Raw genomic sequence first — 12,938 nt, 5'->3', positions numbered from 1 at the left:
ATAAAATTTGTTGCATTTCTATGATAAAAACTATGAATAGTCCCACCCCTCTAAGGTTGAAGAAAGGAAAAAAGTCATAGGAAGTGAATGCAGGGAGGGATAATTTTGGGAAATGGTGGGGCTGAGAGTGACACTGGAGAGGAGGACCGTGTTAGGACTGTTCCAGCACACCACAGGGGGCCACCAGGTGTTGAGAAAGCCCTGCCTGGTGCCCAGCACTTGGCACAGCACCTGGCATAGAGCAGGTGCTCGAAAGTTTTGTTGAATGGATGGAAGTCTGGGTGGAAACAGAAGCCAGGCACGGAGGCGGGCGCCAGCACAGTGACTGGAGGTGAGAAGGCATCAAACACTTGACCTACTGTATAACTTTGCTCAGGTAAGCCCAAGAGGCAAGCACAGTGCCAAATCTCCAATCAGCAGACAAAGGAGCTGTGAGTAAACCATTCACTGTGCTGCTGCTCTGGCTAGAAAGTTTTGCTTTGGGGAAATCCTTTTCATGTTTGTTACCTATTGGTAGCAGCCCCCGTTCAATCCTCCGACCTACTCTTCCTTAGATGAACCGCCCTCACTCTCCTTCCCTATAGGGTGCCTCAGGGCGGGCCAAGGCCATCTGGGGACCATCGCCAGCCTCCTTTGTGCTGGTGCCAGAGAAAGATCAACCCGTGGCACTTTTCTGTATCTCACCAGCAGGTGCTGACAGCTCAGCCATTCCACACACCTTCGGAGCAAAGAACTGCCGGAAACCAGGGCCAAGTTCAGAGCCTGAAATTTTTTTCAAAGGCTACAAGGAGAAACCTGGAGGGCCTGATCACACATTACATAAGCCGTATGTGAGCGAGCGGAGGATGCCACTGATGCTAGGAACCCAGTGCCTGTCAGAATTGCGCAAGTTTTACGCAGAAGCACTTAAGTGTTGCAACATGACCCCACATCTTTACCAAAAATGTGAAACATCCACCCAGCACACACTTTAAAAACACTAAAGCTCTTCTCCACCAGGTGGCTAAGGCTGTGATGGGGCTGACAGGAGAGGAGCTTTGCAGGGGGGCCTGACTTACTGTAGCTCTTGGCCCAGGGAGCTGAACACGCAGTACTTTGTACCCCAATAGCCTTGGGCAGCCCAAGCCTCTGATAAAATGTACTTTTTTGTGTGTTTGTTTTTCCTGGCAGTCTCATTTTGGGTTATAAATGGCTCATTATTTCCATCCCATAGATCCATTCTTGCCTCTGTTGCGTTCTCTTTCGGCTTTCCAAAATAACCGAAAGGTTGGTAAAATCAACGCTGGCGAACGGCTTGTTCTGACCTTGAGGAGAGGCCGAATTTCCACATTGCTCATGCCATCTACAGTTGCTCCTGTGTCTGAGAGGTTGGCTGGAAAGGCCTCCTGAAAGCAGAGGATATAATTATACTTACACTAAAGCACTTGTTGCCATTAAATGCCAGGAAGTGGCATGGACCTTCACTTGCTCCTGCCCTGCAACCTTTTTGGAGGACTATTGGGCAATCATCAGAGGTTATAGAGTTGGAACAGCATTCCCCCCAGATAGGTCATTTTCCCTGCAGGACAGCTTGGAGGCAAATTTTATGAAGTATCAAGTAGCTGACCCAAAGCAGTATAAATAGCGAGAGAACACATGACAAACCCAGAAATGAATGTGTTTAAACCCCAGGCTGAAGATATATGATGTGTTTACTGTTATCAGCACCTGCATGAAGATATTTTTGCCCAGTAGCCATCCAGGAAAAGATGAAACATATAAGTGATGTTATTAAGGCTTAATCTTAGAAAAATAATTTTGACCCTACTTTTGGAAGTCAGTGGACCACAGTGTTAATTTGGGGAAGGGACCTGAGGATAGGTTGGATGTGATTGGGTGTCATAGGAAGTACAGATGGACACTTATAAAACATCCCAAGTTCAGCCAGTTAGAAGCCAGGGGGAAAAAACATGGAAGTGTAGTTTACATTGGGTAGGAACTGTAAGCAGTCACTATCAGGCAAAAGGGACTTCCAAGTTGGAATTTTTCGAGAGAGACATGGAGAACATTTTAATTCAGGCCTGTTTTCCTCCATTGTTCCTTACCTTTATTCTAGGACATACCACAGAGTACAAACCATGCTTTAGTGACATTGATGAGGCCACAGATGACCGAGTTAAGAGAGGCCGTGAGCTTTCCAAGGTCGGTTTCCTAAACTAGCTGCTTCTCATCAGTCCGGTCCCCACTGGCCAGAGCTGTTGACATCCTGGAAGATAATCTTATATTCCTACAAAGGTAGGAGAAGGTTCTGGGGAGAAATAGTGTAAGTTTTTATTTTTAATTTTTGATTATTATGGGTACATAATACATGTATGTATTCATGGCAGGGGTACATGTGATGTTCTGATACAGGTATGTGGTGTGTAATGATCACATCATGCTAATTGGGGTGTCCATCACCTCAAGCACTTATTATGTCTTTTTGTTAGGGACATTCCAGTTCTACTCTTTTAGTTTCATTTTTGTTTGTTTTTGAGAGGCAGGGTCTTGCTCTGTTGCCCAGGCTGGAGGGCAGTGGCAAGATCACTGCTCACCGCAGCCTTGACTTCCTGGGCTCAAGTGATCCTCTGGCCTCAGCCTCCCATGTAGTTCTATTAGTAGAACTAAGACAAAAAGGGTCATAGGCTTTCAGAGGCCACAGTGACCACAAGAGGCTGACGCACCACCATGCCTGGCTAATTTTCGAGTTTTTCCAACAGAAGAGGTCTCCCTATGGTGCCCAAACTGGTCTCGAACTCCTGGGCTCAAGTGGTCCTCCTACCTCGGCCTTCCAAAGTGCTGGGATTGCTAGACATATCCAGTCTAGCAATTTTAAAATATACAGTAAATTATTGTTGACTGTTGTTGCCCTGTTGTGCTATCAAATACTAGATCTTATTTAACTATATTTTTGCACCCATTAACCATTCCCATTTTTCCCCTTGCTCCCTGCTACCCTTCCCAGCCTCTGGTAACCATCATTCTACTCTCTATCTCCATGAGTTCAGTTGTTTTAATTTTTGGCTTCCCCATATGAGTGAGGACATTTGAAACTGGTCTTTCTACGAGGAATGGCATGAGTTTGACATAGAATGCAATTTGCTGAAGCACTCAGAGTCAGCCAATTTCCAACGCATCCCTGGCCCTGCCTACAGCCTGCAGCTTCCCATATGCCTTGCAAAGGGAGACTTCTGCTTCTACCAGCTCTAAGTTCTAAAGGTGTTTTTAAGAGTGGCAATATTGTGTGTTTAACCCTTTGAAGAAGACAGTAGCCACCTGAATACATCAGTTCTTACATGTTAATTAAAAATCAGTAATCTTTACTTTGTATCTATTAATAGAACTAAGACAAAAAGGGCCATAGGCTTTCAGAGGTCACAGTGACCACAAGAGGCTGATGCAGTCAAGAAATTCTTCACAGAGGGCATGGGGCATGGATGCAGCTCTGTCACTTTTTCCCAGAACCACCCTCACTCCTGCAAAGACTGTTGGCTCCTTACCCAGTATTCACTCTCCATGTCTTCCTTGGTAGAATAATGGCAGCGTGGGAAAGTGCCTGGCTAAAAGGCTGCATTTTTCCAGCTTCCTTCACAGTAGGGGTGACTAATGAAATCCCAGGAGATGTTGGGTGGTCAGGGTTGCCTGATCAAATAAGGAACACTTAGTTAAATTAGAATTTCAGTCAGTAATGAACATTTTATTGTTGTTGTCGTTGTTGTTGAGATAGAGTCTCATTGTGTCACCCAGACTGGAGTGCACTGGCACCATCTTGGCTCACTGCAAGCTCCGCCTCCTGGGTTCAAGTGATTCTCCTGCCTCGGCCTCCTGAGTAGCAGGGATTACAGGTGTGCACCACCACATCTGGCTAATTTTTGTATTTTTAGTGGAGACAGGGTTTTGCCATTGTTGTGCCAAATGATCCACCCACTTTGGCCTCCCAAAGTGCTGGGATTACAGGCATGAACCACCTTGTCTGGCCTACCCCTTTTGTCCTTTTTCCCATTTTCTTTTCTGGGATATGGATGCGATGCCTAGGGCTCCAGCCTCCTTCTTGGGTCATGAGGTTAAGGATGGCAGAGACAAAAGACAGAGGACTGCATACCTTCAGACTTTCTTATGTGTGATAGTAACCATTGATTTTCTTTAGCTGCTTGATATATCTCTGTGATTTGCATCCAATTGCTCTTCCTAACTGGCATAGACATAATAAAGGGTGCATTGTGGTGGTAGCAGCTGAAATTGGTGAAGAACCAGTCAGTAAAGCAAAACAGAGTTGGAGTGGAAAGAAGGCACAGAAGGCTGTGTCCAAACTGGGTCTTTGACAGGTTATAGGGGTTACTAGATTCACTATCCAGAAATCTAAGAATATCCTCTTGGTCATCACAAAACCAGATGTCTACAAGAGCCCTGCTTCGGACACCTATATCGTTTTGGGGAAAGCGAAGATCGAAGATTTATCTCAGCAAGCACAAGTAGCAGCTGCTGGGAAATTCAAAGTTCAAGGTGAAGCTGTCTTAAACGTTCAAGAAAACACACAGACTCCAACTGTACAAAGGAGAGTGAAGAGAATGAGGTTGATGAAACAGGTATAGAAGTTAAGGACATAGAATTGGTCATGTCACAAGGGAATGTGTCCAGAGCAAAGGCAGTTGGAGCCTTGAAGAACAAAGTAATAATCTTGTAAATGCTATTATGGAATTAACAATGTAACCATCTGAAAGCAACTTTTATTGGTGTCTCAAATGAGTGACTGCAGCTTGGTTTGAAATTTGTACTGCTTCTATCATAAATAAAGTTATGGCTTCTTGTTGGATGAAAAAAGAAAAGAGTGCATTGTTATTTTTGATATTTTTGTTCAGTCTGTATATCATGTGTCGTTTTGCCTTTGCCTCTTGTGTATAATAAACCATTCTACTATTTTTTTTTTTTTTTTTCTGAGATGGAGTCTTGCTCTGTCACCCAGGCTGGAGTGCAGTGGTGTGATCTTGGCTCACTGCAACCTCCACCTCCCGGGTTCAAGCAATTCTCCTGCCTCAGCCTCCCAAGTAGCTGGGATTACAGGCATGTACCACCATGCCTGGCTAATTTTTTTGTATTTTTAGTGGAGACAGGGTTTCACCATGTTAGCCCAGCTGGTCTCGAATTCCTGACCTCAAGTGATCTGCCTGCCTCGGCCTCCCAAAGTGCTGGGATTACAGGCATGAGCCACTGCACCCGGCCCTAATTTTTATATTTTTAATAGAGATGGGGTTTCACCATGTTGGCCAGGCTGGTCTCAAAATCCTGACCTCAAATGAGGCCACCCGCCTCAGCCTCCCAAAGTGCCTGGATTGCAGGCATGAACCACCATGCCCGGCCTTTATTTTCACTTACTATATTTTTCTAAGGACTCTGAGAAAAGTGGATAGTGTTCCCTACATTCATTGAAATGGTAGCCCTTAACATGAGCTTCTACGTGGTGTTATTACCTGACTACTTTACAAATTGCATTTAGGTATTTTGAGTAATTGCTTTAGATAATTAATAATAATAATACTTATTAAGCAGAATAGTTCCTATCTCTGCACAGAGATTTGTGCTGAAAACTCAAGTCCCATGAAACGGTACTCTGAAACCCCAGAATCATATTTCAAAACAGTTTTGACAACTGTCTTATATGTTGTAAAGATTAGCTAAGGACAGTCACGTGCACAGGAAAAGCTAATTTGCAAAGCACCATCAATAATTTAGGAATGATGTAAAACCTAACTCCTTTAGCCTTGTTAGCAGGTCGACTGTTTTGAGTGTCCGCTGTGAGGCATTCTGGGAAACGAAAGTGGTCACAAAATTGGCCTCCTTGCAAATGAGCTCAAGCTGACTCGACTAGCATGTCTGGGGAAGAGAAGTTACCTGGGCTAGGAACTGTATGAATACCTGCCCTCCCTTTCTGCAGTGGAATCTTTCGAAGGTTAAGCAACAGTAAATAATCAACTAAGAATTTCTCAGAGTTGCTGCATTTACCTTCCTCTGCTTTTTTCTTTTTTTTCTTTGGCCATGAAGATGAAGCAACTTTGGAATGAGAGCAATATTTCCTTTTAGGACTCCCTGCTTCAGACATGCAGAGAACAAGCTCAGGCCTGGCCTGGCTGGCAGAAACTGCCTGTGGGAGAGAGCTGGGCTTGAGGTATGGGTGAGGGATGATGAGTTAGAATTTAACAGAAGGGGAGGAGAAGAAAACTCATTTGATTTTGTAAGTTTCCACAGAGGCCTTTCAGCAACATCTATCAGCAAAAGAGAGGCAACAGAATCTTGCACCTTGAAAGTCACTGGGGGCAAAGAGGGTCCGGGAGTCAGCTCCTGGAATAACAGCTATATTACAAAAAAGAAATAAGTAATGCAAAGGAAAAAGCAATACACATATGTAGAGAGACTGACCTAGAAGATCTGGCCTTGGTATCTGGGGATTGGTAATGATGTCATGGTGGTTAGCTCAGAGGAGATGATGGATGAGTCCACTTGTATGCATCTGTATTACAAACTCAAATAAAACTTGGAATGGTGTGAGTTGGCAGAAAAAACAAAGTCAATCTGTTCATTAGTGTTCTCTTCACAATATGAAGGGGAAAAAGAAATATTTTTTTGTGTCAAGGGAATATTGAGTTATATATAATATTCATTCAGCAAACATTTATTGAGTAATGACTGTTTGCCAGGCACTATGCTAGGTGCTGAGAATGCAAGAATTGTACAAAGCCCCTCCATTGCTCACTCTCGATAAGAGGACGGCCAGAGCCAGTCACCTTTTTTGTACTATGTTTCTCTTAAGGTAAGGACAATCGCGGCTCAAAACAAAAGTGCATATCACATGTTGATAGGCAAGTTTGCAATAATCCTTTTTCTTTGTAACAGTTTTATTACAAGCCCTGTAGTAAAACTTGGAAGATCTTTTTATGTTAGAAATCTCTTCTCTGCTATTAAATACTAAAGACTTTAGTCAAGTCCTTTAATTTCTCTGGGACTAAGTTTAAACATTTATAAAATCAGGTAATAGAAAGTAAAACTAGACTGATTTAATGAATCCTGGCTTAGGACAAGCAATAAGAGGTGGTTGAGGGCAGACAGCCACTTACTAGACACTTACAAACAGTAGGACTTCAGACTCCTTAGCTCTCAAAGTCTCTTAAAGTCTTGGTTTCTTCATTTGAGAAATGGGGATAATGCAATTCTTGTTGGGAGGGTGAAATAGATTAAGATAATGAACTTGGTTCAATGCAGGGCACAATAAGAATCCCCCCGTGAATGTCGCTGTTTTTATCCTACCCTGAAACTATTTGAATCTTTTCAAATCAATTCCTTGTTTGTATGAACGGATACTGCATGTATATATGCCTCTCTTACATCACTGACCTCTCAGGAAGCAGTTAATTGGGAAATTGCAACATACTGGGGGCATAAACATGGAATGGGTTCACTTCTTGGTCCCTAAAATCAGCACTTTTTTTGTGTGTGTGTGTGAGATGGAGTCTGGCTCTGTCGCTCAGGCTGGAGTGCAGTGGTGTGATCTTGGTTCACTGCAACCTCCACCTCCCGGGTTCAAGCGATTCTCCTGCCTCAGCCTCCCAAGTAGTTGAGACTACAGGCGCCCAGTACCACGCCTGGCTAAATTTTGTATTTTTAGTAGAGATGGGGTTTCGCCATGTTGGTCAGGCTGATCTCAAACTCCCGACCTCAAGAGATTCACCCTCCTTGGCCTCCCAAAGTGCTGGGATTACAGACATGAGCTGCCGTGCCTGGCCCCTAATCAGCACTTTCAACGGTGCTATGTCTAATCCCTTTTTCTGTCCAACAACATCTAGGGCAGATTGTAGAAATTTGCTGTTTTAAAAAAGTAGGTCTGCATAGTTTAAATCTCATTCTGGTTCACAGCTTCTCTCTTCCACTCCACCCTTTCTTAGGCTCTTTCATTGTGTCGAGTAGGCAGGAGGGGAAGAGGAACGGATCAGTGTCTCTCAGCTGCCTGCTCACATCTGCAGTCCTTTCACGATATCCATGCTGTGCCACAGTCTTACTCTGTTGGCTTGTGGGTGCTCCCATGTAGCAGGCACCCAAAGGCTGGCGGCATGCTGTGGGTCTTTGGAGGGCCCCGGGGGGTTTCCTGGCTCTACACTTCAGTAACCTGGAAGATTTGGCTCTCTGGATGGGCTTCCTTTACCCCCTCAGCTCCTGCCATAGCTGCTACCCTCACAACCTGTTTTATTATGGCTCTGTCTCTCTAGTATCTACTGACTTGTCTCTAGGCTTATGTGTAGTTTTCTTGGCATTTTGAGATGTATTACAAGAAGGCATACATACAGGGGTGCTTTTCTTTCGAGCAGTAATTGTCATTTTCTTAGAATCATTGTACAAGTTTGCCCTTAGATACTTATAATGTAAGCAAATCATTCCCATGATATTTCCTTCCTTTTCCATTTCTGGGCCACCCTCACACTGGTCATCATTCACATACTTTTCTGGGTTCCCTCACTTGGCATGAAGCCTTGTCCACTGTGGGCCCCTGCTGGAGTGCATTTTGTGTCTTCTCAACTGCATCGTGAATGCCTCCAGACAAGGACTGGGCCATCTACCACTCTACTTCCATACAGGATAGCACCCATTGCACCCCATCACTGTCTGTAGGTCACAGGATCCATTCCACAAATCCAACAAAGACTGTGAGTGCCTCCCTATCTGTGCAAGGCACTGGTGGTGGCACTCAAGAAATTGCCACTCCCCTAGATGAGGTGGGCAGAGAGAACTGAGGGGAGCTGGTGACACCTTCTGCTCTTGCACTATGGGATCCCATCTTCCATGATTCCTCTTTCCCCAGTCTGATGTTAGGAGGGAAAGAGGATAAGAACAGAAGCTAGTACAGTAAAAGTCAAGACCTGAGAGGATAGCATCCTAGCATTTATTTGACAAGGGTCCTACCTACTCTGAGGTGGTCAAGCAGCACCCCCAACTCTGGCTGTGTGGTGACTTCTATGGCATGCACTTTTTTGTTTTACTTCACTGTGGAATTTCTTACCCCACTGTTGGTTGATTATCTCGGTTGGTTATCTGCCACTAATAAGACCAAGGCTTTCCTTCCCATTTCCATAGAGATCAAGCCAAAGTCCTCCCTCTGTGTCAATGTCCCACCTCCTGAGTTGGCTCTGATGACGCCTCTGCCTCACTCCTGGCCACGATTAGTTTTTCTAATGTAAATATCCAGTCTTTTATTTTCTCTGTTGACATATTTTTAAAAGTATGCAAGAGATTAAAAATGTGATGTTCCCTTTTTATCAGATTCTTAAAGAATCTGTCATTCATACTATGAAACTTTTAGTTTCATAAAAGTTTCAGGGCATAGTGTCTCACACCTATAATCCTAGCACTTTGGGAGGCTGAGATGGAAGGATAGCTTGAGCTGGAGTTTAAAACCAATATAGTCAACATAGTGTGACTCCTATCTCTACAAAAGATAAAAATTAGCTGGGCATGGTATCTGTATTTCCAGCTACTTGGGAGGCTGCGGAGGAGCTCATGGCTTGAGCTCAGGTGTTTGAGGCTGCAGTGAGTTATAATTGCAACACTGCACTCCAGCCTGGTTGATAGGGTGAGACTCTGTATCTACAAAAAAAAAATTTTTTTTATTTAGCTGGGTGTGGTGGTGGGTACATGTAGTCCCACCTATGCAGGAGGCTGAGATGGGAGGATCACTTGAGTCCAGGAATTTGAGGTTGCAGTGAGCTATCATTGCACCAATGAACTCCAACCAAGGTGACAGACTCTGTCTCAACTAAAAACGAAAGAAAAGAAAAACAAGGATGGTGTAGTATACGTAAACACTTTGTTTTGAATATATATATTCAATAAGGGCATTTTCATTTAAAACTTATTAAAGAGTTCCTACTCTGATAGAAATAAGAACCCATTTGTTCATCCCATTGTGGATCTATGTTAAATGCATTTTAGAACAATAATGTATCCTTTCATTTTAGGGAGTATTTGGCACATCCATAAAATTTTTAACTTAAAAAGAATTACAAGCCTGGTGCAGTGGCTCACGTCTGTGATACCAACATTTTGGGAGACTGACACAGGAGGGTTGCTTAAGCCCAGGAGTTTGAGACCCTATCTCTACAAAAAATAACCACGTGGTGCATTCCTGTAGTCCCAGCAACTCAGGAGGCTGAAGCAGGAGGATTACTTGAGCCCAGAAGTGTGAGGCTGCAGTGAGCTATGATGGTGCCACTGCACTCCTGCCTGGGTAACAGAGCAAGAACTCATCTCTTGAAAAAAATAAATAGGCAATTGCAGCATAACTTACATAAAGCACACAAATTTTAAGTGTTTAGCTTAATGAATTTTTACATATGCATCCATCTATATGCTAGTAAGTATGGATATTTGAAGTATGTTTTCTTTGAACATACAACCGTCCATTTATTATGTCTGTTTTCATTTCTACCTTATAACTCTTTTTTAAAAAGTTCTTATTTCTATCAGAACAATGGGTGAGAATAAGGAGAAGAGAATGAATACTGACTGAGTGCTACTCTGTGTCAGATACCTATTATGCTTCTCAGAGAGACTACCTGATTTAGTATTTAGACAAACATCATGGGGGCCGCTCATGTTATCTGTGTAATAAAGATAAGGAAATTGGGTTTTAAGATGGCTAAATAATTTGTTTTCAGTCATACTGTTAGAATTCGACATGAGGTCTCTTTGGTACCAAAATGTTATTCTTTCTGTTAGACAATTACAAAGAAGCCATGATATACTCTCTTGTCTTGGGTGGCCCTGAAAGTAGAGCCTGAGATATTTTATTTGAAAAGTGATCCCAGAGGCTGGGCGTGGTGGCCCACGCCTGTAATCCCAGTGCTTTGGGAGGCCAAGGCAGGCAGATCACTGGAGGTCAGGAGTTTGGGACCAGCCTGATCAACATGGTGAAACCTTGTCTCTACTAAAAACACAAAACATTTGCTGGACATGGTGGTGGGTGCCTGTAATTCCAGCTACTCAGGAGGCTGAGGCAGGAGACTGCTTGAATCCAGGAGGTGAAGGTTGCAGTGAGTTGAGATCACACCACTGCACTCCAGCCTAGGCAACGGAGCGAGACTCCATCTCAAAAAAAAAAAAAAATCAGTGATTCCAGAGAAGAGGAGTGGGGAGCAAGGGATGTGAGACAGGGAAGGAGGAAAAGCCCAGAAGAGGATGAGTTACTGGTTTGGCCACGGCTACAGACAACTCCTCTTCTATCTCACTGGAACCTTCTGAGCAGCCTTATGAATTGTGTCTCAAAAATGCATGCCTGGGCTGGGCGTGGTAGCTCACACCTGTAATCCCAGCACTTTGGGAGGCCGAGGCGGGTGGATCACGAGGTCAGGAGTTCAAGACCAGCCTGACTAACATGGTGAAACTCTGTCTCTACTAAAAATGCAAAAATTAGCTGGGCATGGTGGTGGGTGCCTGTAATCCCAGCTATTCAGGAGGCTGAGGCAGGAGAATTGCTTGAACCCAGGAGGTGGAGGTTGCAGTGAGCCGAGATTGCGCCACTGTACTCCAGCCTGGGTGACAGAGCGAGACTCCGTCTCAAAAAAAAAAAAAAAAAAAAAAAAAAGCATGCCTGGAAGACAAAAAGAGGAACTACCTAGCCATTAACTCCTGTCATCTATTGGCCCAAGATGGTCCCAACAGCCTTAGCCACCCTCTTACTTCTGGGTTACAATGTTTGGGTGCCAAGCAGGTTCCCCTAGATATACTGCACCTTGGCATGAGAGACGACCTGGTACAGGAAGCAAGAGGTATGTGGTGGGGACCCAGATAAGATGAGATTACACTCATGTGAAGCTGGACAAAGACTACATGGAGCTCAGTACTACAGCAGTGGCTGCACTTGGAGGTGGGGCTGAGAGGATGTGAAGTGGTACATGAGAGGTATCCAGTACACATAGCAAGAATGCTTTAGTAATATAGACCCAGATTGGGAAACAGTTTTCTAGTAACACACCTCTTCTTATTGCAGAGATTTCAACCTGAACCTATTCTTCTGCTGGTGTTTCTCTTTAGGCATCAGGCATGTTTGGCAAATTAATGGGGCAGACTTGAGAAAATCTATTTGTGTGTATCCATATGCATGAGTTCTTTGCTCTTTTCCTGAAGGAAGGGAAAACTGAGTTTTATATACAAAAGCCTAGAAAGAGCTATGGGAGAAATGGAAGGGCCAGATGGCAGCTATCCCATGACAAAGTCTGAACTCTATGGAAGAAAAGGCTCAGGCAGAAAGAGTAGGATCTGTTTTATGAAGGTTCTAACACACTGCCATTCAGCAGTACAAACTCTTTTTTTTTTTTTTTTTTTTTTTTTTGAGATGGAGTTTCAGTCTGTCACCCAGGCTGGAGTTTATTGGTGCGATCTCGGCTCACTGCAAGCTCCGCCTCCTGGGTTCACGCCATTCTCCTGCCTTAGCATCCTGAGCAGCTTGGACTATGGGCACCCACGACCACACCCCGCTAATTTTTTGTATTTTTAGTAGAGACGAGGTTTCACCATATTAGCCAGGGTGGTCTTGATCTCCTGATCTCGTAATCCGCCTGCCTCGGCCTCCCAAAGTGCTGGGATTACAGGAGTGAGCCACTGCACCCGGCCAACAGTACAAACTCTTTAAAGGCCCAGGTGGAAAAGTGTGATAAAGAAGTAGGGGAACTGGGCATTCTTCCCACTTCTTCGTGATTCTGCAGAGAAGATCAAATGTTTATAATGCAGTAAACACAGTTTGGGTGCTTCCATGAATGCTGTTCCATGTGGACTGATTACCCTGTATATTTAGAGACTAAGGAAGTTTTTATAAGAACGTTAGCAGCTGTCATAATTGGGGATTGGCCAGTGCGGGGTGGAGTGGGACTCAGAGACTGAAC

Source organism: Pongo abelii, chromosome 10 (assembly GCF_028885655.2).
Source record: "Pongo abelii isolate AG06213 chromosome 10, NHGRI_mPonAbe1-v2.0_pri, whole genome shotgun sequence".
NCBI lineage: Eukaryota > Metazoa > Chordata > Mammalia > Primates > Hominidae > Pongo > Pongo abelii.
This window is presented reverse-complemented; position numbering follows the sequence as displayed.